This window comes from Carcharodon carcharias, chromosome 19 (genome assembly GCF_017639515.1).
Source record: "Carcharodon carcharias isolate sCarCar2 chromosome 19, sCarCar2.pri, whole genome shotgun sequence".
NCBI lineage: Eukaryota > Metazoa > Chordata > Chondrichthyes > Lamniformes > Lamnidae > Carcharodon > Carcharodon carcharias.
The window spans coordinates 103,540,199-103,564,370 of NC_054485.1; the positions used below are offsets into that span (position 1 = coordinate 103,540,199).

Here is a 24,172-nt window from a genome sequence, read left to right on the forward strand (position 1 = left end):
AGGGTGGAGGGAGGGTGGGAGGGTGGGTCCCCGGCCCCCCCAGAGGGGGGAGGGAGGGTGGGAGGGTGGGTCCCCGGCCCCCCCAGAGGGTGGAGGGAGGGTGGGAGGGTGGGTCCCCGGCCCCCCCAGAGGGTGGAGGGAGGGTGGGAGGGTGGGTCCCCGGCCCCCCCAGAGGGTGGAGGGTGGGTCCCCGGCCCCCCCAGAGGGTGGAGGGAGGGTGGGAGGGTGGGTCCCCGGCCCCCCCAGAGGGTGGAGGGAGGGTGGGAGGGTGGGTCCCCGGCCCCCCCAGAGGGTGGAGGGAGGGTGGGAGGGTGGGTCCCCGGCCCCCCCCAGAGGGTGGAGGGAGGGTGGGAGGGTGGGTCCCCGGCCCCCCCAGAGGGTGGAGGGTGGGTCACCGGCCCCCCCAGAGGGTGGAGGGAGGGTGTGAGGGTGGGTCCCCGGCCCCCCCCAGAGGGTGGAGGGAGGGTGGGAGGGTGGGTCCCCGGCCCCCCCAGAGGGTGGAGGGAGGGTGGGAGTGTGGGTCCCCGGCCCCCCCAGAGGGTGGAGGGAGGGTGGGAGGGTGGGAGGGAGGGTGGGAGGGTGGGTCCCCGGCCCCCCCAGAGGGTGGAGGGAGGGTGGGAGGGTGGGTCCCCGGCCCCCCCAGAGGGTGGAGGGAGGGTGGGAGGGTGGGTCCCCGGCCCCCAAAGAGGGTGGAGGGAGGGTGGGAGGGTGGGTCCCCGGCCCCCCCAGAGGGTGGAGGGAGGGTGGGAGGGTGTGTCCCCGGCCCCCCCAGAGGGTGGAGGGAGGGTGGGAGGGTGGGTCCCCGGCCCCCCCCAGAGGGTGGAGGGAGGGTGGGAGGGTGGGTCCCCGGCCCCCCAGAGGGTGGAGGGAGGGTGGGAGGGTGGGTCCCCGGCCCCCCCAGAGGGTGGAGGGAGGGTGGGAGGGTGGGACCCGGGTCGCCGGCCCCCCAGAGGGTGGAGGGAGGGTGGGAGGGTGGGTCCCCGGCCCCCCAGAGGGTGGTGGGAGGTTGGGAGGTGGGTCCCCGGCCCCCCAGAGGGTGGAGGGAGGGTGGGAGGGTGGGTCCTCGGCCCCCCAGAGGGTGGAGGGAGGGTGGGAGGGTGGGTACCCGGCCCCCCAGAGGGTGGAGGGAGGGAGGGAGGGTGGGTCCCCGGCCCCCATGAGGGTGGAGGGCGGGTGGGAGGGAGGGTCCCCGGCCCCCCAGAGGGTGGAGGGCGGGTGGGAGGGAGGGTCCCCGGCCCCCCAGAGGGTGGAGGGCGGGTGGGAGGGAGGGTCCCCGGCCCCCCAGAGGGTGGAGGGCGGGTGGGAGGGAGGGTCCCCGGCCCCCCAGAGGGTGGAGGCAGGGAGGGAGGGAGGGTCCCCGGCCCCCCAGAGGGTGGAGGCAGGGTGGGAGGGAGGGTCCCTGGCACCAGAGGGTGGAGGCAGGGTGGGAGGGAGGGTCTCCGGCCCCAGAGAGTGGAGGGAGGGTGGGAGGGAGGTTCTCCGGCCCCAGAGAGTGGAGGGAGGGTGGGAGGGAGGGTCTCCGGCCCCAGAGGGTGGAGGGAGGGCGGGAGGGAGTGTCCCCGGCCCCAGAGGGTGGAGGGAGGGCGGGAGGGATGGTCCCCGGCCCCAGAGGGTGGAGGGGAGGGAGGGTCCCCGGCCCCAGAGGGTGGGAGGGGGGGTGGGAGGGAGGGTCCCCGGCCCCAGAGGGTGGGGGGGGGGTTGGGAGGGAGGGTCCCCGGCCCCAGAGGGTGGGAGGGGGGGTGGGAGGGAGGGTCCCCGGCCCCAGAGGGTGGGAGGGGGGGTGGGAGGGAGGGTCCCCGGCCCCAGAGGGTGGGAGGGGGGGTGGGAGGGAGGGTCCCCGGCCCCAGAGGGTGGGAGGGGGGGTGGGAGGGGGGGTGGGAGGGAGGGTCCCCGGCCCCAGAGGGTGGGAGGGGGGGTGGGAGGGAGGGAGGGTCCCCGGCCCCAGAGGGTGGGAGGGGGGGTGGGAGGGAGGGAGGGTCCCCGGCCCCAGAGGGTGGGAGGGGGGGTGGGAGGGAGGGAGGGTCCCCGGACCCAGAGGGTGGGAGGGGGGGTGGGAGGGAGGGAGGGTCCCCGGCCCCAGAGGGTGGGAGGAGGGGTGGGAGGGAGGGAGGGTCCCGGCCCCAGAGGGTGGGAGGGGGGGTGGGAGGGTGGGAGGGGGGGTGGGAGGGAGGGAGGGTCCCCGGCCCCAGAGGGTGGGAGGGGGGGTGGGAGGGAGGGAGGGTCCCCGGCCCCAGAGGGTGGGAGGGGGGGTGGGAGGGAGGGAGGGTCCCCGGCCCCAGAGGGTGGGAGGGGGGTGGAGGGAGGGGGGTGGGAGGGAGGGAGGGTCCCCGGCCCCAGAGGGTGGGAGGGGGGTGGGAGGGAGGGGGGGTCCCCGGCCCCAGAGGGTGGGAGGGGGGGTGGGAGGGAGGGGGGGTCCCCGGCCCCAGAGGGTGGGAGGGGGGGGTGGGAGGGAGGGGGGGTCCCCGGCCCCCAGAGGGTGGGAGGGGGGGTGGGAGGGAGGGGGGGTCCCCGGCCCCAGAGGGTGGGAGGGAGGGAGGGTCCCCGGCCCCAGTGGGTGGGAGGGTCCCCCGCCCCAGAGGGTGGGAAGGGGGGTGGGAGGGAGGGTCCCCGGCCCCAGAGGGTGGGAGGGGGGGTGGGAGGGAGGGTCCCCGGCCCCAGAGGGTGGGAGGGGGGGTGGGAGGGAGGGTCCCCGGCCCCAGAGGGTGGGAGGGGGGGTGGGAGGGAGGGTCCCCGGCCCCAGAGGGTGGGAGGGGGGGTGGGAGGGAGGGTCCCCGGCCCCAGAGGGTGGGAGGGGGGGGTGGGAGGGAGGGTCCCGGCCCCAGCGTTTGGGGGGGGGGGCGGTGGGAGGGAGGCTCCCCGGCCCCAGAGGGTGGGGGGGGGTGGGAGGGAGGCTCCCCGGCCAAAGAGGGTGGGAGGGGGGGTGGGAGGGAGGCTCCCCGGCCACAGAGGGTGGGAGGGGGGGTGGGAGGGAGGCTCCCCGGCCCCAGAGGGTGGGGGGGGGGGTGGGAGGGAGGGTCCCCGGCCCCCCAGAGGGTGGAAGGGGTGTGGGAGGGTGGGTCACCGGCCCCCCAGAGGGTGGAGGGAGGGTGGGAGGGTGGGTCACCGGCCCCCCCAGAGGGTGGAGGGAGGGTGGGAGGGTGGAGGGAGGGTGGGAGGGTGGGAGGGAGGGTGGGAGGGTGGGAGGGAGGGTGGGAGGGTGGGTCCCCGGCCCCCCCAGAGGGTGGAGGAGGGTGGGAGGGTGGGTCCCCGGCCCCCCCCAGAGGGTGGAGGGCGGGTGGGTCCCCGGCCCCCCCAGAGGGTGGACGGCGGGTGGGTCCCCGGCCCCCCAGAGGGTGGAGGCAGGGCGGGTCCCCGGCCCCCCAGAGGGTGGAGGCAGGGTGGGTCCCCGGCCCCCCAGAGGGTGGAGGCAGGGTGGGTCCCCGGCCCCCCAGAGGGTGGAGGCAGGGTGGGTCCCCGGCCCCCCAGAGGGTGGAGGGAGGGTGGGTCCCCGGCCCCCCCCAGAGGGTGGAGGGAGGGTGGGAGGGTGGGTCCCCGGCCCCCCCCAGAGGGTGGAGGGCGGGTGGGTCCCCGGCCCCCCCCAGAGGGTGGAGGGCGGGTGGGAGGGTGGGTCCCCGGCCCCCCCAGAGGGTGGAGGGCGGGTGGGTCCCCGACCCCCCCAGAGGGTGGAGGGCGGGTGGGAGGGTGGGTCCCCGGCCCCCCCAGAGGTTGGAGGGCGGGTGGGTCCCCGGCCCCCCCAGAGGGTGGAGGGCGGGTGGGAGGGTGGGTCCCCGGCCCCCCCAGAGGGTGGAGGGCGGGTGGGTCCCCAGCCCCCCCAGAGGGTGGAGGGCGGGTGGGAGGGTGGGTCCCCGACCCCCCAGAGGGTGGAGGGCGGGTGGGTCCCCGGCCCCCCCAGAGGGTGGAGGGCGGGTGGGTCCCCGGCCCCCCCAGAGGGTGGAGGGCGGGTGGGTCCCCGGCCCCCACAGAGGGTGGAGGGCGGGTGGGTCCCCGGCCCCCCAGAGGGTGGAGGGAGGGTGGGTCCCCGGCCCCCCAGAGGGTGGAGGGCGGGTGGGTCCCCGGCCCCCCCAGAGGGTGGAGGGCGGGTGGGTCCCCGGCCCCCCCAGAGGGTGGAGGGCGGGTGGGTGGGTGGGTCCCCGGCCCCCCCAGAGGGGGGAGGGAGGGTGGGAGGGTGGGTCCCCGGCCCCCCCAGAGGGTGGAGGGAGGGTGGGAGGGTGGGTCCCCGGCCACCCCAGAGGGTGGAGGGAGGGTGGGAGGGTGGGTCCCCGGCCCCCCCAGAGGGTGGAGGGTGGGTCCCCGGCCCCCCCAGAGGGTGGAGGGAGGGTGTGAGGGTGGGTCCCCGGCCCCCCCAGAGGGTGGAGGGAGGGTGGGAGGGTGGGTCCCCGGCCCCCCCCAGAGGGTGGAGGGAGGGTGGGAGGGTGGGTCCCCGGCCCCCCCCCAGAGAGTGGAGGGAGGGTGGGAGGGTGGGTCCCCGGCCCCCCCAGAGGGTGGAGGGAGGGTGGGAGGGTGGAGCGAGGGAGGGAGGGTGGGAGGGTGCGTCCCCGGCCCCCCCAGAGGGTGGAGGGAGGGTGGGAGGGTGGGTCCCCGGCCCCCCCAGAGGGTGGAGGGAGGGTGGGAGGGTGGGTCCCCGGCCCCCCCCAGAGGGTGGAGGGAGGGTGGGAGGGTGGGTCCCCGGCCCCCAAAGAGGGTGGAGGGCGGGTGGGTGGGTGGGTCCCCGGCCCCCCCAGAGGGGGGAGGGAGGGTGGGAGGGTGGGTCCCCGGCCCCCCCAGAGGGTGGAGGGAGGGTGTGAGGGTGGGTCCCCGGCCCCCCCAGAGGGTGGAGGGAGGGTGGGAGGGTGGGTCCCCGGCCCCCCCAGAGGGTGGAGGGAGGGTGGGAGGGTGGGTCCCCGGCCCCCCCCAGAGGGTGGAGGGAGGGTGGGAGGGTGGAGGGAGGGTGGGAGGGTGGGAGGGAGGGTGGGAGGGTGGGTCCCCGGCCCCTCCAGAGGGTGGAGGGAGGGTGGGAGGGTGGGTCCCCGGCCCCCCCAGAGGGTGGAGGGAGGGTGGGAGGGTGGGTCCCCGGCCCCCCCAGAGGGTGGAGGGAGGGTGGGAGGGTGGGTCCCCGGCCCCCCCAGAGGGTGGAGGGAGGGTGGGTGGGTGGGTCCCCGGCCCCCCCCAGAGGGGGGAGGGAGGGTGGGAGGGTGGGTCCCCGGCCCCCCCAGAGGGTGGAGGGAGGGTGGGAGGGTGGGTCCCCGGCCACCCCAGAGGGTGGAGGGAGGGTGGGAGGGTGGGTCCCCGGCCCCCCCAGAGGGTGGAGGGTGTGTCCCGGCCCCCCCAGAGGGTGGAGGGAGGGTGTGAGGGTGGGTCCCCGGCCCCCCCCAGAGGGTTGAGGGAGGGTGGGAGGGTGGGTCCCCGGCCCCCCCAGAGGGTGGAGGGAGGGTGGGAGGGTGGGTCCCCGGCCCCCCCAGAGGGTGGAGGGAGGGTGGGAGGGTGGGTCCCCGGCCCCCCCAGAGGGTGGAGGGAGGGTGGGACGGTGGAGCGAGGGAGGGAGGGTGGGAGGGTGGGTCCCCGGCCCCCCCAGAGGGTGGAGGGAGGGTGGGAGGGTGGGTCCCCGGCCCCCCCAGAGGGTGGAGGGAGGGTGGGAGGGTGGGTCCCCGGCCCCCCCAGAGGGTGGAGGGAGGGTGGGAGGGTGGGTCCCCGGCCCCCAAAGAGGGTGGAGGGCGGGTGGGTGGGTGGGTCCCCGGCCCCCCCAGAGGGGGGAGGGAGGGTGGGAGGGTGGGTCCCCGGCCCCCCCAGAGGGTGGAGGGAGGGTGTGAGGGTGGGTCCCCGGCCCCCCCAGAGGGTGGAGGGAGGGTGGGAGGGTGGGTCCCCGGCCCCCCCAGAGGGTGGAGGGAGGGTGGGAGGGTGGGTCCCCGGCCCCCCCAGAGGGTGGAGGGAGGGTGGGAGGGTGGGAGGGAGGGTGGGAGGGTGGGTCCCCGGCCCCTCCAGAGGGTGGAGGGAGGGTGGGAGGGTGGGTCCCCGGCCCCCCCAGAGGGTGGAGGGAGGGTGGGAGGGTGGGTCCCCGGCCCCCCCAGAGGGTGGAGGGAGGGTGGGAGGGTGGGTCCCCGGCCCCCCCAGAGGGTGGAGGGAAGGTGGGAGGGTGGGTCCCCGGCCCCCAAAGAGGGTGGAGGGAGGGTGGGAGGGTGGGTCCCCGGCCCCCCCAGAGGGTGGAGGGAGGGTGGGAGGGTGTGTCCCCGGCCCCCCCAGAGGGTGGAGGGAGGGTGGGAGGGTGGGTCCCCGGCCCCCCCAGAGGGGGGAGGGAGGGTGGGAGGGTGGGTCCCCGGCCCCCCCCCAGAGGGTGGAGGGAGGGTGGGAGGGTGGGACCCGGGTCGCCGGCCCCCCAGAGGGTGGAGGGAGGGTGGGAGGGTGGGTCCCCGGCCCCCCAGAGGGTGGTGGGAGGTTGGGAGGGTGGGTCCCCGGCCCCCCCAGAGGGTGGAGGGAGGGTGGGAGGGTGGGTCCTCGGCCCCCCAGAGGGTGGAGGGAGGGTGGGAGGGTGGGTACCCGGCCCCCCAGAGGGTGGAGGGAGGGAGGGAGGGTGGGTCCCCGGCCCCCAAGAGGGTGGAGGGCGGGTGGGAGGGAGGGTCCCCGGCCCCCCAGAGGGTGGAGGGCGGGTGGGAGGGAGGGTCCCCGGCCCCCCAGAGGGTGGAGGGCGGGTGGGAGGGAGGGTCCCCGGCCCCCCAGAGGGTGGAGGGCGGGTGGGAGGGAGGGTCCCCGGCCCCCCAGAGGGTGGAGGCAGGGAGGGAGGGAGGGTCCCCGGCCCCCCAGAGGGTGGAGGCAGGGTGGGAGGGAGGGTCCCTGGCACCAGAGGGTGGAGGCAGGGTGGGAGGGAGGGTCTCCGGCCCCAGAGAGTGGAGGGAGGGTGGGAGGGAGGTTCTCCGGCCCCAGAGAGTGGAGGGAGGGTGGGAGGGAGGGTCTCCGGCCCCAGAGGGTGGAGGGAGGGCGGGAGGGAGTGTCCCCGGCCCCAGAGGGTGGAGGGAGGGCGGGAGGGATGGTCCCCGGCCCCAGAGGGTGGAGGGGAGGGAGGGTCCCCGGCCCCAGAGGGTGGGAGGGGGGGTGGGAGGGAGGGTCCCCGGCCCCAGAGGGTGGGGGGGGGTTGGGAGGGAGGGTCCCCGGCCCCAGAGGGTGGGAGGGGGGGTGGGAGGGAGGGTCCCCGGCCCCAGAGGGTGGGAGGGGGGGTGGGAGGGAGGGTCCCCGGCCCCAGAGGGTGGGAGGGGGGGTGGGAGGGAGGGTCCCGGCCCCAGAGGGTGGGAGGGGGGGTCGGAGGGAGGGTCCCCGGCCCCAGAGGGTGGGAGGGGGGGTGGGAGGGGGGGTGGGAGGGGGGGTGGGAGGGAGGGTCCCCGGCCCCAGAGGGTGGGAGGGGGGGTGGGAGGGAGGGAGGGTCCCCGGCCCCAGAGGGTGGGAGGGGGGGTGGGAGGGAGGGAGGGTCCCCGGCCCCAGAGGGTGGGAGGGGGGGTGGGAGGGAGGGAGGGTCCCCGGCCCCAGAGGGTGGGAGGGGGGGTGGGAGGGAGGGAGGGTCCCCGGCCCCAGAGGGTGGGAGGGGGGGTGGGAGGGAGGGAGGGTCCCCGGCCCCAGAGGGTGGGAGGGGGGGTGGGAGGGAGGGAGGGTCCCCGGCCCCAGAGGGTGGGAGGGGGGGTGGGAGGGTGGGAGGGGGGGTGGGAGGGAGGGAGGGTCCCCGGCCCCAGAGGGTGGGAGGGGGGGTGGGAGGGAGGGAGGGTCCCCGGCCCCAGAGGGTGGGAGGGGGGGTGGGAGGGAGGGAGGGTCCCCGGCCCCAGAGGGTGGGAGGGGGGGTGGGAGGGAGGGAGGGTCCCCGGCCCCAGAGGGTGGGAGGGGGGGTGGGAGGGAGGGGGGGTCCCCGGCCCCAGAGGGTGGGAGGGGGGGTGGGAGGGAGGGGGGGTCCCCGGCCCCAGAGGGTGGGAGGGGGGGTGGGAGGGAGGGGGGGTCCCCGGCCCCAGAGGGTGGGAGGGGGGGTGGGAGGGAGGGGGGGTCCCCGGCCCCAGAGGGTGGGAGGGAGGGAGGGTCCCCGGCCCCAGAGGGTGGGAGGGAGGGAGGGTCCCCGGCCCCAGAGGGTGGGAGGGGGGGTGGGAGGGAGGGTCCGCGGCCCCAGAGGGTGGGAGGGGGGGTGGGAGGGAGGGTCCCCGGCCCCAGAGGGTGGGAGGGGGGGTGGGAGGGAGGGTCCCCGGCCCCAGAGGGTGGGAGGGGGGGGTGGGAGGGAGGGTCCCCGGCCCCAGCGTTTGGGGGGGGGGCGGTGGGAGGGAGGCTCCCCGGCCCCAGAGGGTGGGGGGGGGTGGGAGGGAGGCTCCCCGGCCAAAGAGGGTGGGAGGGGGGGTGGGAGGGAGGCTCCCCGGCCACAGAGGGTGGGAGGGGGGGTGGGAGGGAGGCTCCCCCGGCCCCAGAGGGTGGGGGGGGGGGGGTGGGAGGGGGGGTCCCGGGCCCCAGAGGGTGGGGGGGGGGTGGGAGGGAGGGTCCCCGGCCCCCCAGAGGGTGGAAGGGGTGTGGGAGGGTGGGTCACCGGCCCCCCAGAGGGTGGAGGGAGGGTGGGAGGGTGGGTCACCGGCCCCCCAGAGGGTGGAGGGAGGGTGGGAGGGTGGGTCCCCGGCCCCCCAGAGGGTGGAGGGAGGGTGGGAGGGTGGGTCCCCGGACCCCCAGAGGGTGGAGGGAGGGTGGGAGGGTGGGTCCCCGGCCCCCCAGAGGGTGGAGGGAGGGTGGGAGGGTGGGTCCCCGGCCCCCCAGAGGGTGGAGGGAGGGTGGGAGGGTGGGTCCCCGGCCCCCCAGAGGGTGGAGGGAGGGTGGGAGGGTGGGTCCCCGGCCCCCCAGAGGGTGGAGGGAGGGTGGGAGAGTGGGTCCCCGGCCCCCCCAGAGGGTGGAGGGAGGGTGGGGAGAGTGGGTCCCCGGCCCCCCAGAGGGTGGTGGGAGGGTGGGAGGGTGGGTCCCCGGCCCCCCAGAGGGTGGAGGGAGGGTGGGAGGGTGGGTCCCCGGCCCCCCAGAGGGTGGAGGGAGGGTGGGAGGGTGGGTCCCCGGCCCCCCAGAGGGTGGAGGGAGGGTGGGAGGGTGGGTCCCCGGCCCCCCCAGAGGGTGGAGGGAGGGTGGGAGGGTGGAGGGAGGGTGGGAGGGTGGGAGGGAGGGTGGGAGGGTGGGTCCCCGGCCCCCCCAGAGGGTGGAGGGAGGGTGGGAGGGTGGGTCCCCGGCCCCCCCCAGAGGGTGGAGGGCGGGTGGGTCCCCGGCCCCCCCAGAGGGTGGAGGGCGGGTGGGTCCCCGGCCCCCCCAGAGGGTGGAGGGCGGGTGGGTCCCCGGCCCCCCCAGAGGGTGGAGGGCGGGTGGGTCCCCGGCCCCCCCAGAGGGTGGAGGGCGGGTGGGTCCCCGGCCCCCCCAGAGGGTGGAGGGCGGGTGGGTCCCCGGCCCCCCCCAGAGGGTGGAGGGCGGGTGGGAGGGTGGGTCCCCGGCCCCCCCAGAGGGTGGAGGGCGGGTGGGTCCCCGGCCCCCCCAGAGGGTGGAGGGCGGGTGGGAGGGTGGGTCCCCGGCCCCCCCCAGACGGTGGAGGGCGGGTGGGTCCCCGGCCCCCCCCAGAGGGTGGAGGGCGGGTGGGAGGGTGGGTCCCCGGCCCCCCCAGAGGGTGGAGGGCGGGTGGGTCCCCGGCCCCCCCCAGAGGGTGGAGGGCGGGTGGGAGGGTGGGTCCCCGACCCCCCAGAGGGTGGAGGGCGGGTGGGTCCCCGGCCCCCCCAGAGGGTGGAGGGCGGGTGGGTCCCCGGCCCCCCCCAGAGGGTGGAGGGCGGGTGGGTCCCCGGCCCCCCCAGAGGGTGGAGGGCGGGTGGGTCCCCGGCCCCCCCAGAGGGTGGAGGGCGGGTGGTTCCCCGGCCCCCCCAGAGGGTGGAGGGCGGGTGGGTCCCCGGCCCCCCCAAGAGGGTGGAGGGCGGGTGGGTCCCCGGCCCCCCCCAGAGGGTGGAGGGCGGGTGGGTGGGTGGGTCCCCGGCCCCCCCAGAGGGGGGAGGGAGGGTGGGAGGGTGGGTCCCCGGCCCCCCCAGAGGGTGGAGGGAGGGTGGGAGGGTGGGTCCCCGGCCACCCCAGAGGGTGGAGGGAGGGTGGGAGGGTGGGTCCCCGGCCCCCCCAGAGGGTGGAGGGTGGGTCCCCGGCCCCCCCAGAGGGTGGAGGGAGGGTGGGAGGGTGGGTCCCCGGCCCCCCCCAGAGGGTGGAGGGAGGGTGGGAGGGTGGGTCCCCGGCCCCCCCCAGAGGGTGGAGGGAGGGTGGGAGGGTGGGTCCCCGGCCCCCCCAGAGGGTGGAGGGAGGGTGGGAGGGTGGGTCCCCGGCCCCCCCAGAGGGTGGAGGGAGGGTGGGAGGGTGGAGCGAGGGTGGGAGGGTGGAGCGAGGGAGGGAGGGTGGGAGGGTGGGTCCCCGGCCCCCCCAGAGGGTGGAGGGAGGGTGGGAGGGTGGGTCCCCGGCCCCCCCAGAGGGTGGAGGGAGGGTGGGAGGGTGGGTCCCCGGCCCCCCCCAGAGGGTGGAGGGAGGGTGGGAGGGTGGGTCCCCGGCCCCCAAAGAGGGTGGAGGGCGGGTGGGTGGGTGGGTCCCCGGCCCCCCCAGAGGGGGGAGGGAGGGTGGGAGGGTGGGTCCCCGGCCCCCCCAGAGGGTGGAGGGAGGGTGTGAGGGTGGGTCCCCGGCCCCCCCCAGAGGGTGGAGGGAGGGTGGGAGGGTGGGTCCCCGGCCCCCCCAGAGGGTGGAGGGAGGGTGGGAGGGTGGGTCCCCGGCCCCCCCAGAGGGTGGAGGGAGGGTGGGAGGGTGGGAGGGAGGGTGGGAGGGTGGGTCCCCGGCCCCCCCAGAGGGTGGAGGGAGGGTGGGAGGGTGGGTCCCCGGCCCCCCCCAGAGGGTGGAGGGAGGGTGGGAGGGTGGGTCCCCGGCCCCCCCCAGAGGGTGGAGGGAGGGTGGGAGGGTGGGTCCCCGGCCCCCAAAGAGGGTGGAGGGAGGGTGGGAGGGTGGGTCCCCGGCCCCCCCAGAGGGTGGAGGGAGGGTGGGAGGGTGTGTCCCCGGCCCCCCCAGAGGGTGGAGGGAGGGTGGGAGGGTGGGTCCCCGGCCCCCCCAGAGGGTGGGGGGAGGGTGGGGGGGTGGGTCCCCGGCCCCCCGGAGGGTGGAGGGAGGGTGGGAGGGTGGGACCCGGGTCGCCGGCCCCCCAGAGGGTGGAGGGAGGGTGGGAGGGTGGGTCCCCGGCCCCCCAGAGGGTGGCGGGAGGTTGGGAGGGTGGGTCCCCGGCCCCCCAGAGGGTGGAGGGAGGGTGGGAGGGTGGGTCCTCGGCCCCCCAGAGGGTGGAGGGAGGGTGGGAGGGTGGGTACCCGGCCCCCCAGAGGGTGGAGGGAGGGAGGGAGGGTGGGTCCCCGGCCCCCAAGAGGGTGGAGGGCGGGTGGGAGGGAGGGTCCCCGGCCCCCCAGAGGGTGGAGGGCGGGTGGGAGGGAGGGTCCCCGGCCCCCCAGAGGGTGGAGGGCGGGTGGGAGGGAGGGTCCCCGGCCCCCCAGAGGGTGGAGGGCGGGTGGGAGGGAGGGTCCCCGGCCCCCCAGAGGGTGGAGGCAGGGAGGGAGGGAGGGTCCCCGGCCCCCCAGAGGGTGGAGGCAGGGTGGGAGGGAGGGTCCCTGGCACCAGAGGGTGGAGGCAGGGTGGGAGGGAGGGTCTCCGGCCCCAGAGAGTGGAGGGAGGGTGGGAGGGAGGTTCTCCGGCCCCAGAGAGTGGAGGGAGGGTGGGAGGGAGGGTCTCCGGCCCCAGAGGGTGGAGGGAGGGCGGGAGGGAGTGTCCCCGGCCCCAGAGGGTGGAGGGAGGGCGGGAGGGATGGTCCCCGGCCCCAGAGGGTGGAGGGGAGGGAGGGTCCCCGGCCCCAGAGGGTGGGAGGGGGGGTGGGAGGGAGGGTCCCCGGCCCCAGAGGGTGGGGGGGGGTTGGGAGGGAGGGTCCCCGGCCCCAGAGGGTGGGAGGGGGGGTGGGAGGGAGGGTCCCCGGCCCCAGAGGGTGGGAGGGGGGGTGGGGAGGGGGGGGTGGGAGGGGGGGTGGGAGGGAGGGTCCCCGGCCCCAGAGGGTGGGAGGGGGGGTGGGAGGGGGGGTGGGAGGGAGGGAGGGTCCCCGGCCCCAGAGGGTGGGAGGGGGGGTGGGAGGGAGGGAGGGTCCCCGGCCCCAGAGGGTGGGAGGGGGGGTGGGAGGGAGGGAGGGTCCCCGGCCCCAGAGGGTGGGAGGGGGGGTGGGAGGGAGGGAGGGTCCCCGGCCCCAGAGGGTGGGAGGGGGGGTGGGAGGGAGGGAGGGTCCCCGGCCCCAGAGGGTGGGAGGGGGGGTGGGAGGGAGGGAGGGTCCCCGGCCCCAGAGGGTGGGAGGGGGGGTGGGAGGGTGGGAGGGGGGGTGGGAGGGAGGGGGGGTCCCCGGCCCCAGAGGGTGGGAGGGGGGGTGGGAGGGAGGGGGGGTCCCCGGCCCCAGAGGGTGGGAGGGGGGGTGGGAGGGAGGGGGGGTCCCCGGCCCCAGAGGGTGGGAGGGGGGGGTGGGAGGGAGGGGGGGTCCCCGGCCCCAGAGGGTGGGGGGGGGGGTGGGAGGGAGGGGGGGTCCCCGGCCCCAGAGGGTGGGAGGGGGGGTGGGAGGGAGGGGGGGTCCCCGGCCCCAGAGGGTGGGAGGGAGGGAGGGTCCCCGGCCCCAGAGGGTGGGAGGGGGGGTGGGAGGGAGGGTCCCCGGCCCCAGAGGGTGGGAGGGGGGGTGGGAGGGAGGGTCCCCGGCCCCAGAGGGTGGGAGGGGGGGTGGGAGGGAGGGTCCCCGGCCCCAGAGGGTGGGAGGGGGGGTGGGAGGGAGGGTCCCCGGCCCCAGAGGTTGGAGGGGGGGTGGGAGGGAGGGTCCCCGGCCCCAGAGGGTGGGAGGGGGGGGTGGGAGGGAGGGTCCCCGGCCCCAGCGTTTGGGGGGGGGGCGGTGGGAGGGAGGCTCCCCGGCCCCAGAGGGTGGGGGGGGGGTGGGAGGGAGGCTCCCCGGCCAAAGAGGGTGGGAGGGGGGGTGGGAGGGAGGCTCCCCGGCCCACAGAGGGTGGGAGGGGGGGTGGGAGGGAGGCTCCCCGGCCCCAGAGGGTGGGGGGGGGGGTGGGAGGGGGGTCCCGGGCCCCAGAGGGTGGGGGGGGGGTGGGAGGGAGGGTCCCCGGCCCCCCAGAGGGTGGAAGGGGTGTGGGAGGGAGGGTCACCGGCCCCCAGAGGGTGGAGGGAGGGTGGGAGGGTGGGTCACCGGCCCCCCAGAGGGTGGAGGGAGGGTGGGAGGGTGGGTCCCCGGCCCCCCAGAGGGTGGAGGGAGGGTGGGAGGGTGGGTCCCCGGACCCCCAGAGGGTGGAGGGAGGGTGGGAGGGTGGGTCCCCGGCCCCCCAGAGGGTGGAGGGAGGGTGGGAGGGTGGGTCCCCGGCCCCCCAGAGGGTGGAGGGAGGGTGGGAGGGTGGGTCCCCGGCCCCCCAGAGGGTGGAGGGAGGGTGGGAGGGTGGGTCCCCGGCCCCCCAGAGGGTGGAGGGAGGGTGGGAGGGTGGGTCCCCGGCCCCCCAGAGGGTGGAGGGAGGGTGGGAGGGTGGGTCCCCGGCCCCCCAGAAGGTGGAGGGAGGGTGGGAGGGTGGGTCCCCGGCCCCCCGGAGGGTGGAGGGAGGGTGGGAGGGTGGGTCCCCGGCCCCCCGGAGGGTGGAGGGAGGGTGGGAGGGTGGGTCACCGGCCCCCCCGGAGGGTGGAGGGAGGGTGGGAGGGTGGGTCCCCGGCCCCCCGGAGGGTGGAGGGAGGGTGGGAGGGTGGGTCCCCGGCCCCCCGGAGGGTGGAGGGAGGGTGGGAGGGTGGGTCCCCGGCCCCACGGAGGGTGGAGGGAGGGTGGGAGGGTGGGTCCCCGGCCCCCCGGAGGGTGGAGGGAGGGTGGGAGGGTGGGTCCCCGGCCCCCCGGAGGGTGGAGGGAGGGTGGGAGGGTGGGTCCCCGGCCCCCCGGAGGGTGGAGGGAGGGTGGGAGGGTGGGTCCCCGGCCCCCCGGAGGGTGGAGGGAGGGTGGGAGGGTGGGTCCCCGGCCCCCCGGAGGGTGGAGGGAGGGTGGGAGGGTGGGTCCCCGGCCCCCCGGAGGGTGGAGGGAGGGTGGGAGGGTGGGTCCCCGGCCCCCCAGAGGGTGGAGGGAGGGTGGGAGGGTGGGTCCCCGGCCCCCCAGAGGGTGGAGGGAGGGTGGGAGGGTGGGTCCCCGGCCCCCCAGAGGGTGGAGGGAGGGTGGGAGGGTGGGTCCCCGGCCCCCCAGAGGGTGGAGGGAGGGTGGGAGGGTGGGTCCCCGGCCCCCCAGAGGGTGGAGGGAGGGTGGGAGGGTGGGTCCCCGGCCCCCCAGAGGGTGGAGGGAGGGTGGGAGGGTGGGTCCCCGGCCCCCCAGAGGGTGGAGGGAGGGTGGGAGGGTGGGTCCCCGGCCCCCCAGAGGGTGGAGGGAGGGTGGGAGGGTGGGTCCCCGGCCCCCCAGAGGGTGGAGGGAGGGTGGGAGGGTGGGTCCCCGGCCCCCCAGAGGGTGGAGGGAGGGTGGGAGGGTGGGTCCCCGGCCCCCAGAGGGTGGAGGGAGGGTGGGAGGGTGGGTCCCCGGCCCCCCAGAGGGTGGAGGGAGGGTGGGAGGGTGGGTCCCCGGCCCCCCAGAGGGTGGAGGGAGGGTGGGAGGGTGGGTCCCCGGCCCCCCAGAGGGTGGAGGGAGGGTGGGAGGGTGGGTCCCCGGCCCCCCAGAGGGTGGAGGGAGGGTGGGAGGGTGGGTCCCCGCCCCCCCAGAGGGTGGAGGGAGGGTGGGAGGGTGGGTCCGGAGGGCGGGTGGGAGGGTGGGTCCCCGGCCCCCCAGAGGGTGGAGGAAGGGTGGGAGGGTGGGTCCCCGGCCCCCCAGAGGGTGGAGGGAGGGTGGGAGGGTGGGTCCGGAGGGCGGGTGGGAGGGTGGGTCCCCGGCCCCCCCAGAGGGTGGAGGCCGGGTGGGAGGGTGGGTCCCCGGCCCCCCCAGAGGGTGGAGGGCGGGTGGGAGGGTGGGTCCCCGGCCCCCCCCAGAGGGTGGAGGGCGGGTGGGAGGGTGGGTCCCCGGCCCCCCCAGAGGGTGGAGGGCGGGTGGGTCCCCGGCCCCCCCAGAGGGTGGAGGGCGGGTGGGAGGGTGGGTCCCCGGCCCCCCCAGAGGGTGGAGGGCGGGTGGGTCCCCGGCCCCCCCAGAGGGTGGAGGGCGGGTGGGTCCCCGGCCCCCCCAGAGGGTGGAGGGCGGGTGGGTCCCCGGCCCCCCCAGAGGGTGGAGGGCGGGAGGGTCCCCGGCCCCCCCAGAGGGTGGAGGGCGGGTGGGTCCCCGGCCCCCCCAGAGGGTGGAGGGCGGGTGGGTCCCCGGCCCCCCCAGAGGGTGGAGGGCGGGTGGGTCCCCGGCCCCCCCAGAGGGTGGAGGGCGGGTGGGTCCCCGGCCCCCCCAGAGGGTGGAGGGCGGGTGGGTCCCCGGCCCCCCCAGAGGGTGGAGGGCGGGTGGGTCCCCGGCCCCCCCAGAGGGTGGAGGGCGGGTGGGTCCCCGGCCCCCCCAGAGGGTGGAGGGCGGGTGGGTCCCCGGCCCGCCCCAGAGGGTGGAGGGCGGGTGGGTCCCCGGCCCCCCCAGAGGGTGGAGGGCGGGTGGGTCCCCGGCCCCCCCAGAGGGTGGAGGGCGGGTGGGTCCCCGGCCCCCCCAGAGGGTGGAGGGCGGGTGGGTCCCCGGCCCCCCCAGAGGGTGGAGGGCGGATGGGACCCCGGCCCCCCCAGAGGGTGGAGGGCGGGTGGGTCCCCGGCCCCCCCAGAGGGTGGAGGGCGGGTGGGAGGGTGGGTCCCCGGCCCCCCCAGAGGGGGGAGGGCGGGTGGGTCCCCGGCCCCCCCCAGAGGGGGGAGGGCGGGTGGGAGGGTGGGTCCCCGGCCCCCCCCAGAGGGGGGAGGGCGGGTGGGAGGGTGGGTCCCCGGCCCCCCCCAGAGGGGGGAGGGCGGGTGGGAGGGTGGGTCCCCGGCCACCCCCAGAGGGTGGAGGGCGGGTGGGTCCCCGGCCCCCCCAGAGGGTGGAGGGCGGGTGGGTCCCCGGCCCCCCCAGAGGGTGGAGGGCGGGTGGGAGGGTGGGTCCCCGGCCCCCCCCAGAGGGGGGAGGGCGGGTGGGTCCCCGGCCCCCCCCAGAGGGGGGAGGGCGGGTGGGAGGGTGGGTCCCCGGCCCCCCCCCAGAGGGGGGAGGGCGGGTGGGAGGGTGGGTCCCCGGCCCCCCCCAGAGGGGGGAGGGCGGGTGGGAGGGTGGGTCCCCGGCCCCCCCCAGAGGGGGGAGGGCGGGTGGGAGGGTGGGTCCCCGGCCCCCCCCAGAGGGGGGAGGGAGGGTGGGAGGGTGGGTCCCCGGCCCCCCCCAGAGGGGGGAGGGAGGGTGGGAGGGTGGGTCCCCGGCCCCCCCCCAGAGGGGGGAGGGAGGGTGGGAGGGTGGGTCCCCGGCCCCCCCCAGAGGGGGGAGGGAGGGTGGGAGGGTGGGTCCCCGGCCCCCCCCAGAGGGGGGAGGGAGGGTGGGAGGGTGGGTCCCCGGCCCCCCCCAGAGGGGGGTGGGAGGGTGGGTCCGGAGGGCGGGTGGGAGGGTGGGTCCCCGGCCCCCCAGAGGGTGGAGGGAGGGTGGGAGGGTGGGTCCCCGGCCCCCCAGAGGGTGGAGGGAGGGTGGGAGGGTGGGTCCCCGGCCCCCCAGAGGGTGGAGGGAGGGTGGGAGGGTGGGTCCGGAGGGCGGGTGGGAGGGTGGGTCCCCGGCCCCCCCAGAGGGTGGAGGGCGGGTGGGAGGGTGGGTCCCCGGCCCCCCCAGAGGGTGGAGGGCGGGTGGGTCCCCGGCCCCCCCAGAGGGTGGAGGGCGGGTGGGTCCCCGGCCCCCCCCGAGGGTGGAGGGCGGGTGGGAGGGTGGGTCCCCGGCCCCCCCAGAGGGTGGAGGGCGGGTGGGAGGGTGGGTCCCCGGCCCCCCCAGAGGGTGGAGGGCGGGTGGGAGGGTGGGTCCCCGGCCCCCCCAGAGGGTGGAGGGCGGGTGGGAGGGTGGGTCCCCGGCCCCCCCAGAGGGTGGAGGGCGGGTGGGAGGGTGGGTCCCCGGCCCCCCCAGAGGGTGGAGGGCGGGTGGGAGGGTGGGTCCCCGGCCCCCCCAGAGGGTGGAGGGCGGGTGGGAGGGTGGGTCCCCGGCCCCCCCAGAGGGTGGAGGGCGGGTGGGAGGGTGGGTCCCCGGCCCCCCCAGAGGGTGGAGGGCGGGTGGGAGGGTGGGTCCCCGGCCCCCCCAGAGGTTGGAGGGCGGGTGGGAGGGTGGGTCCCCGGCCCCCCCAGAGGGTGGAGGGCGGGTGGGAGGGTGGGTCCCCGGCCCCCCCAGAGGGTGGAGGGCGGGTGGGAGGGTGGGTCCCCGGCCCCCCCAGAGGGTGGAGGGCGGGTGGGAGGGTGGGTCCCCGGCCCCCCCAGAGGGTGGAGGGCGGGTGGGAGGGTGGGTCCCCGGCCCCCCCAGAGGGTGGAGGGCGGGTGGGAGGGTGGGTCCCCGGCCCCCCCAGAGGGTGGAGGGCGGGTGGGAGGGTGGGTCCCCGGCCCCCCCAGAGGGTGGAGGGCGGGTGGGAGGGTGGGTCCCCGGCCCCGCCAGAGGGTGGAGGGCGGGTGGGAGGGTGGGTCCCCGGCCCCCCCAGAGGGTGGAGGGCGGGTGGGAGGGTGGGTCCCCGGCCCCCCCAGAGGGTGGAGGGCGGGTGGGAGGGTGGGTCCCCGGCCCCCCCAGAGGGTGGAGGGCGGGTGGGAGGGTGGGTCCCCGGCCCCCCCAGAGGGTGGAGGGCGGGTGGGAGGGTGGGTCCCCGGCCCCCCCAGAGGGTGGAGGGCGGGTGGGAGGGCGGGTCCCCGGCCCCCCCAGAGGGTGGAGGGCGGGTGGGAGGGCGGGTCCCCGGCCCCCCCAGAGGGTGGAGGGCGGGTGGGAGGGCGGGTCCCCGGCCCCCCCAGAGGGGGGAGGGCGGGTGGGAGGGCGGGTCCCCGGCCCCCCCAGAGGGGGGAGGGCGGGTGGGAGGGCGGGTCCCCGGCCCCCCCACAGGGTGGAGGGAGGGTGGGAGGGCGGGTCCCCGGCCCCCCCACAGGGTGGAGGGAGGGTGGGAGGGCGGGTCCCCGGCCCCCCCACAGGGTGGAGGGAGGGTGGGAGGGCGGGTCCCCGGCCCCCCCCAGAGGGTGGAGGGAGGGTGGGAGGGCGGGTCCCCGGCCCCCCCCAGAGGGTGGAGGGAGGGTGGGAGGGCGGGTCCCCGGCCCCCCCCAGAGGGTGGAGGGAGGGTGGGAGGGTGGGTCCCCGGCCCCCCCAGAGGGTGGAGGGAGGGTGGGAGGGTGGGACCCGGGTCGCCGGCCCCCCAGAGGGTGGAGGGAGGGTGGGAGGGTGTGTCCCCGGCCCCCCAGAGGGTGGTGGGAGGTTGGGAGGGTGGGTCCTCGGCCCCCCAGAGGGTGGAGGGAGGGTGGGAGGGTGGGTCCCCGGCCCCCCAGAGGGTGGAGGGAGGGAGGGAGGGTGGGTCCCCGGCCCCCCAGAGGGTGGAGGGAGGGAGGGAGGGTGGGACCCGGGTCGCCGGCCCCCCAGAGGGTGGAGGGAGGGTGGGAGGGTGGGTCCCCGGCCCCCCAGAGGGTGGTGGGAGGTTGGGAGGGTGGGTCCTCGGCCCCCCAGAGGGTGGAGGGAGGGTGGGAGGGTGGGTCCCCGGCCCCCCAGAGGGTGGAGGGAGGGAGGGAGGGTGGGTCCCCGGCCCCCCAGAGGGTGGAGGGAGGGAGGGAGGGTGGGACCCGGCCCCCCCAGAGGGTGGAGGGAGGGAGGTAGGGTGGGACCCGGCCCCCCAGAGGGTGGAGGGCGGGTGGGAGGGAGGGTCCCCGGCCCCCCAGAGGGTGGAGGGCGGGTGGGAGGGAGGGTCCCCGGCCCCCCAGAGGGTGGAGGGCGGGTGGGAGGGAGGGTCCCCGGCCCCCCAGAGGGTGGAGGGCGGGTGGGAGGGAGGGTCCCCGGCCCCCCAGAGGGTGGAGGGCGGGTGGGAGGGAGGGTCCCCGGCCCCCCAGAGGGTGGAGGGCGGGTGGGAGGGAGGGTCCCCGGCCCCCCAGAGGGTGGAGGCCGGGTGGGAGGGAGGGTCCCCGGCCCCCCAGAGGGTGGAGGCCGGGTGGGAGGGAGGGTCCCCGGCCCCCCAGAGGGTGGAGGCCGGGTGGGAGGGAGGGTCCCCGGCCCCCCAGAGGGTGGAGGCCGGGTGGGAGGAAGGGTCCCCGGCCCCCCAGAGGGTGGAGGCCGGGTGGGAGGGAGGGTCCCCGGCCCCCCAGAGGGTGGAGGCAGGGTGGGAGGGAGGGTTGCTGGCCCCAGAGGGTGGAGGCAGGGTGGGAGGGAGGGTCTCCGGCCCCAGATGGTGGAGGGAGGGTGGGAGGGAGGGTCTCCGGCCCCAGAGGGTGGAGGGAGGGTGGGAGGGAGGGTCTCCGGCCCCAGAGGGTGGAGGGAGGGCGGGAGGGAGGGTCCCCGGCCCCAGAGGGTGGAGGGAGGGCGGGAGGGATGGTCCCCGGCCCCAGAGGGTGGAGGGGAGGGAGGGTCCCCGGCCCCAGAGGGTGGGAGGGGGGGTGGGAGGGGGGTGGGAGGGAGGGTCCCCGGCCCCAGAGGGTGGGAGGGGGGGTGGGAGGGAGGGTCCCCGGCCCCAGAGGGTGGGAGGGAGGGTCCCCGGCCCCAGAGGGTGGGAGGGGGGGTGGGAGGGAGGGTCCCCGGCCCCAGAGGGTGGGAGGGGGGGTGGCAGGGAAGGTCCCCGGCCCCAGAGGGTGGGAGGGGGGGTGGCAGGGAGGGTCCCCGGCCCCAGAGGGTGGGAGGGGGGGTGGGAGGGAGGGTCCCCGGCCCCAGAGGGTGGGAGGGGGGGTGGGAGGGAGGGTCCCCGGCCCCAGAGGGTGGGAGGGGGGGTGGGAGGGAGGGTCCCCGGCCCCAGAGGGTGGGAGGGGGGGTGGGAGGGAGGGTCCCCGGCCCCAGAGGGTGGGAGGGGGGGTGGGAGGGAGGGTCCCCGGCCCCAGAGGGTGGGAGGGGGGGTGGGAGGGAGGGTCCCCGGCCCCAGAGGGTGGGAGGGGGGGTGGGAGGGAGGGAGGGTCCCCGGCCCCAGAGGGTGGGAGGGGGGGTGGGAGGGAGGGAGGGTTCCCGGCCCCAGAGGGTGGGAGGGGGGGGTGGGAGAGAGGGGGGGTCCCCGGCCCCAGAGGGTGGGAGGGGGGGTGGGAGGGAGGGAGGGTCCCCGGCCCCAGAGGGTGGGAGGGGGGGTGGGAGGGAGGGAGGGTCCCCGGCCCCATAGGGTGGGAGGGGGGGTGGGAGGGAGGGAGGGTCCCCGGCCCCAGAGGGTGGGAGGGAGGGAGGGTCCCCGGCCCCAGAGGGTGGGAGGGGGGGTGGGAGGGAGGGTCCCCGGCCCCAGCGTTTGGGAGGGGGGGGTGGGAGGGAGGCTCCCCGGCCACAGAGGGTGGGAGGAGGGGTGGGAGGGAGGCTCCCCGGCCCCAGAGGGTGGGAGGGGGGGTGGGAGGGAGGCTCCCCGGCCCCAGAGGGTGGGAGGGGGGGTGGGAGGGAGGCTCCCCGGCCCCAGAGGGTGGGAGGAGGGGTCCCCGGCCCTAGAGGGTGGGGGGGGGGTGGGAGGGAGGGTCCCCGGCCCCAGAGGGTGGGAGGGGGGGTGGGAGGGAGGGTCCCCGGCCCCAGAGGGTGGGAGGGGGGGTGGGAGGGAGGGTCCTCGGCCCCAGAGGGTGGGAGGGGGGGTGGGAGGGAGGGTCCTCGGCCCCAGAGGGTGGGAGGGGGGGTGGGAGGGAGGGTCCTCGGCCCCAGAGGGTGGGAGGGGGGGTGGGAGGGAGGGTCCTCGGCCCCAGAGGGTGGGAGGGGGGGTGGGAGGGAGGGTCCTCGGCCCCAGAGGGTGGGAGGGGGGGTGGGAGGGAGGGTCCTCGGCCCCAGAGGGTGGGAGGGGGGGTGGGAGGGAGGGTCCTCGGCCCCAGAGGGTGGGAGGGGGGGTGGGAGGGGGGGTGGGAGGGAGGGTCCTCGGCCCCAGAGGGTGGGAGGGGGGGTGGGAGGGAGGGTCCCCGGCCCCAGAGGGTGGGAGGGGGGGTGGGAGGGAGGGTCCTCGGCCCCAGAGGGTGGGAGGGCGGGTGGGAGGGTGGGTCCCCGGCCCCCCCAGAGGGTGGAGGGCGGGTGGGAGGGTGGGTCCCCGGCCCCCCCAGAGGGTGGAGGGCGGGTGGGAGGGTGGGTCCCCGGCCCCCCCAGAGGGTGGAGGGCGGGTGGGAGGGTGGGTCCCCGGCCCCCCCAGAGGGTGGAGGGCGGGTGGGAGGGTGGGTCCCCGGCCCCCCCAGAGGGTGGAGGGCGGGTGGGAGGGTGGGTCCCCGGCCCCCCCAGAGGGTGGAGGGCGGGTGGGAGGGTGGGTCCCCGGCCCCCCCAGAGGGTGGAGGGCGGGTGGGAGGGTGGGTCCCCGGCCCCCCCAGAGGGTGGAGGGCGGGTGGGAGGGTGGGTCCCCGGCCCCCCCAGAGGGTGGAGGGCGGGTGGGAGGGTGGGTCCCCGGCCCCCCCAGAGGGTGGAGGGCGGGTGGGAGGGTGGGTCCCCGGCCCCCCCAGAGGGTGGAGGGCGGGTGGGAGGGTGGGTCCCCGGCCCCCCCAGAGGGTGGAGGGCGGGTGGGAGGGTGGGTCCCCGGCCGCCCCAGAGGGTGGAGGGCGGGTGGGAGGGTGGGTCCCCGGCCCCCACAGAGGGTGGAGGGAGGGTGGGAGGGTGGGTCCCCGGCCCCCACAGAGGGTGGAGGGAGGGTGGGAGGGTGGGTCCCCGGCCCCCCCAGAGGGTGGAGGGAGGGTGGGAGGGTGGGTCCCCGGCCCCCCCAGAGGGTGGAGGGAGGGTGGGAGGGTGGGTCCCCGGCCCCCCCAGAGGGTGGAGGGAGGGTGGGAGGGTGGGTCCCCGGCCCCCCCAGAGGGTGGAGGGAGGGTGGGAGGGTGGGTCCCCGGCCCCCCCAGAGGGTGGAGGGAGGGTGGGAGGGTGGGTCCCCGGCCCCCCCAGAGGGTGGAGGGAGGGTGGGAGGGTGGGTCCCCGGCCCCCCCAGAGGGTGGAGGGAGGGTGGGAGGGTGGGTCCCCGGCCCCCCCAGAGGGTGGAGGGAGGGTGGGAGGGTGGGTCCCCGGCCCCCCCCAGAGGGTGGAGGGAGGGTGGGAGGGTGGGTCCCCGGCCCCCCCAGAGGGTGGAGGGAGGGTGGGAGGGTGGGTCCCCGGCCCCCCCAGAGGGTGGAGGGAGGGTGGGAGGGTGGGTCCCCGGCCCCCCCAGAGGGTGGAGGGAGGGTGGGAGGGTGGGTCCCCGGCCCCCCCAGAGGGTGGAGGGAGGGTGGGAGGGTGGGTCCCCGGCCCCCCCAGAGGGTGGAGGGAGGGTGGGAGGGTGGGTCCCCGGCCCCCCCAGAGGGTGGAGGGAGGGTGGGAGGGTGGGTCCCCGGCCCCCCCAGAGGGTGGAGGGAGGGTGGGAGGGTGGGTCCCCGGCCCCCCCAGAGGGTGGAGGGAGGGTGGGAGGGTGGGTCCCCGGCCCCCCCAGAGGGTGGAGGGAGGGTGGGAGGGTGGGTCCCCGGCCCCCCCAGAGGGTGGAGGGAGGGTGGGAGGGTGGGTCCCCGGCCCCCCCCAGAGGGTGGAGGGAGGGTGGGAGGGTGGGTCCCCGGCCCCCCCAGAGGGTGGAGGGAGGGTGGGAGGGTGGGTCCCCGGCCCCCCCCAGAGGGTGGAGGGAGGGTGGGAGGGTGGGTCCCCGGCCCCCCCCAGAGGGTGGAGGGAGGGTGGGAGGGTGGGTCCCCGGCCCCCCCAGAGGGTGGAGGGAGGGTGGGAGGGTGGGTCCCCGGCCCCCCCAGAGGGTGGAGGGAGGGTGGGAGGGTGGGTCCCCGGCCCCCCCAGAGGGTGGAGGGAGGGTGGGAGGGTGGGTCCCCGGCCCCCCCAGAGGGTGGAGGGAGGGTGGAGGGAGGGTGGGAGGGTGGGTCCCCGGCCCCCCAGAGGGTGGAGGGAGGGTGGGAGGGTGGGTCCCCGTCCCCGCCCCCCCAGAGGGTGGAGGGAGGGTGGGTCCCCGGCCCCAGAGGGGCGAGGGTCCCCAACCCTAGGGTGGAGGGATGGAGGGAGGGAGGGTGGTTCCCCAGCCGCAGACCGGGGAAAAAGTGGGGGAGGGTATCCAGCCCCGGAGCGTGTTAGGAGCTAATGTTCCTTAACCCTGGTGGGAGGGGGATGTGGGTGTGTCCTTTCCTGTAGAGGGATATTCACTACCCATGTCGTGAGGATGGAGGGACCTATCCATGAGGGAAGGTGGGAGTGTGAGGGTACCTGCCCAATGATGGGGTGACTAACCATGGAGGGGTGGGGTACCTACTCATGGAAGGGGACAGGGAAGTTCCCATCCCATGGAGGGTGGAGAGGGGGTGGGTCCTAAACACTGAGGAAGGGTGGGGAGAATACCCGTCCCATGGACTAAGAGAGAAATAATTGCATTTATATAGCATTTATCAGGAGCATGCGACCTCTGTAAGTGCTTTCCAGCCAATGTAGAGCTTTGTGAAGTGTAGTCATTGTTGTAATATCGGAAACATAGCAGCCAATATCCACTCAGCAAACACCCACACACAGGAATGTGATAACGACCAGATCATCTGTTCTTAGTGATATTGATCAGGAGATAAATATTGTCCAGGACACCAGAGAGAATTCCATTGCTCTCCTTCAAAATAGTGCCATGGGATCTTTACAATTGTCAGAGCAGGCAGGCAGACCAGGCCTCGGTTTGACATCGCACCTGAAAGACAGCACCTCTGACAGCACAGCACTCCCTCAGAACTGTACTGGAGTGTCAACCTTAATTTTTGTGCTCAAGCCCTAGAGCGTGACTTGACCATCACTGAATTCCCCTCTATCAACATCCTGGAGGTTACCATTGACCAGTAACTGAGCTGGACTAGCCATATAAATACTGTGGCTCCAAGAGCAGGTCAGAGGCTGGGAATCCTGCAGCGAGTAACTCACCTCCTGATTCCCCGAAGCCTGTCCATCGCCTACAAGGCACAAGTCAAGGGTGTGATGGAAGCTCCCCACTTGCCTGGATGAGTGCAGCTCCCACAACACCCTAGAACACCATCTAGGACAAAGCAGCCCGGTTGATTGACATCCCAGCCATAAACATTCACTCCCTCCAACATGGACACACAGTGGCAGCAGTGTGTACCATCTACAAGATGCACTGCAGGAACTCACCAAGGCTCCTTCAAC

The 24,172-nt window shown here is 78.3% G+C and overlaps 1 protein-coding gene across 2 annotated transcripts in view; it reads right to left on the bottom strand.

The window, feature by feature from the left end:
* skiv2l (SKI2 homolog, superkiller viralicidic activity 2-like) overlaps positions 1-24,172 on the bottom strand; it is a 169,434-nt gene that overhangs the window by 127,390 nt on the left and 17,872 nt on the right. The window lies entirely within an intron of this gene.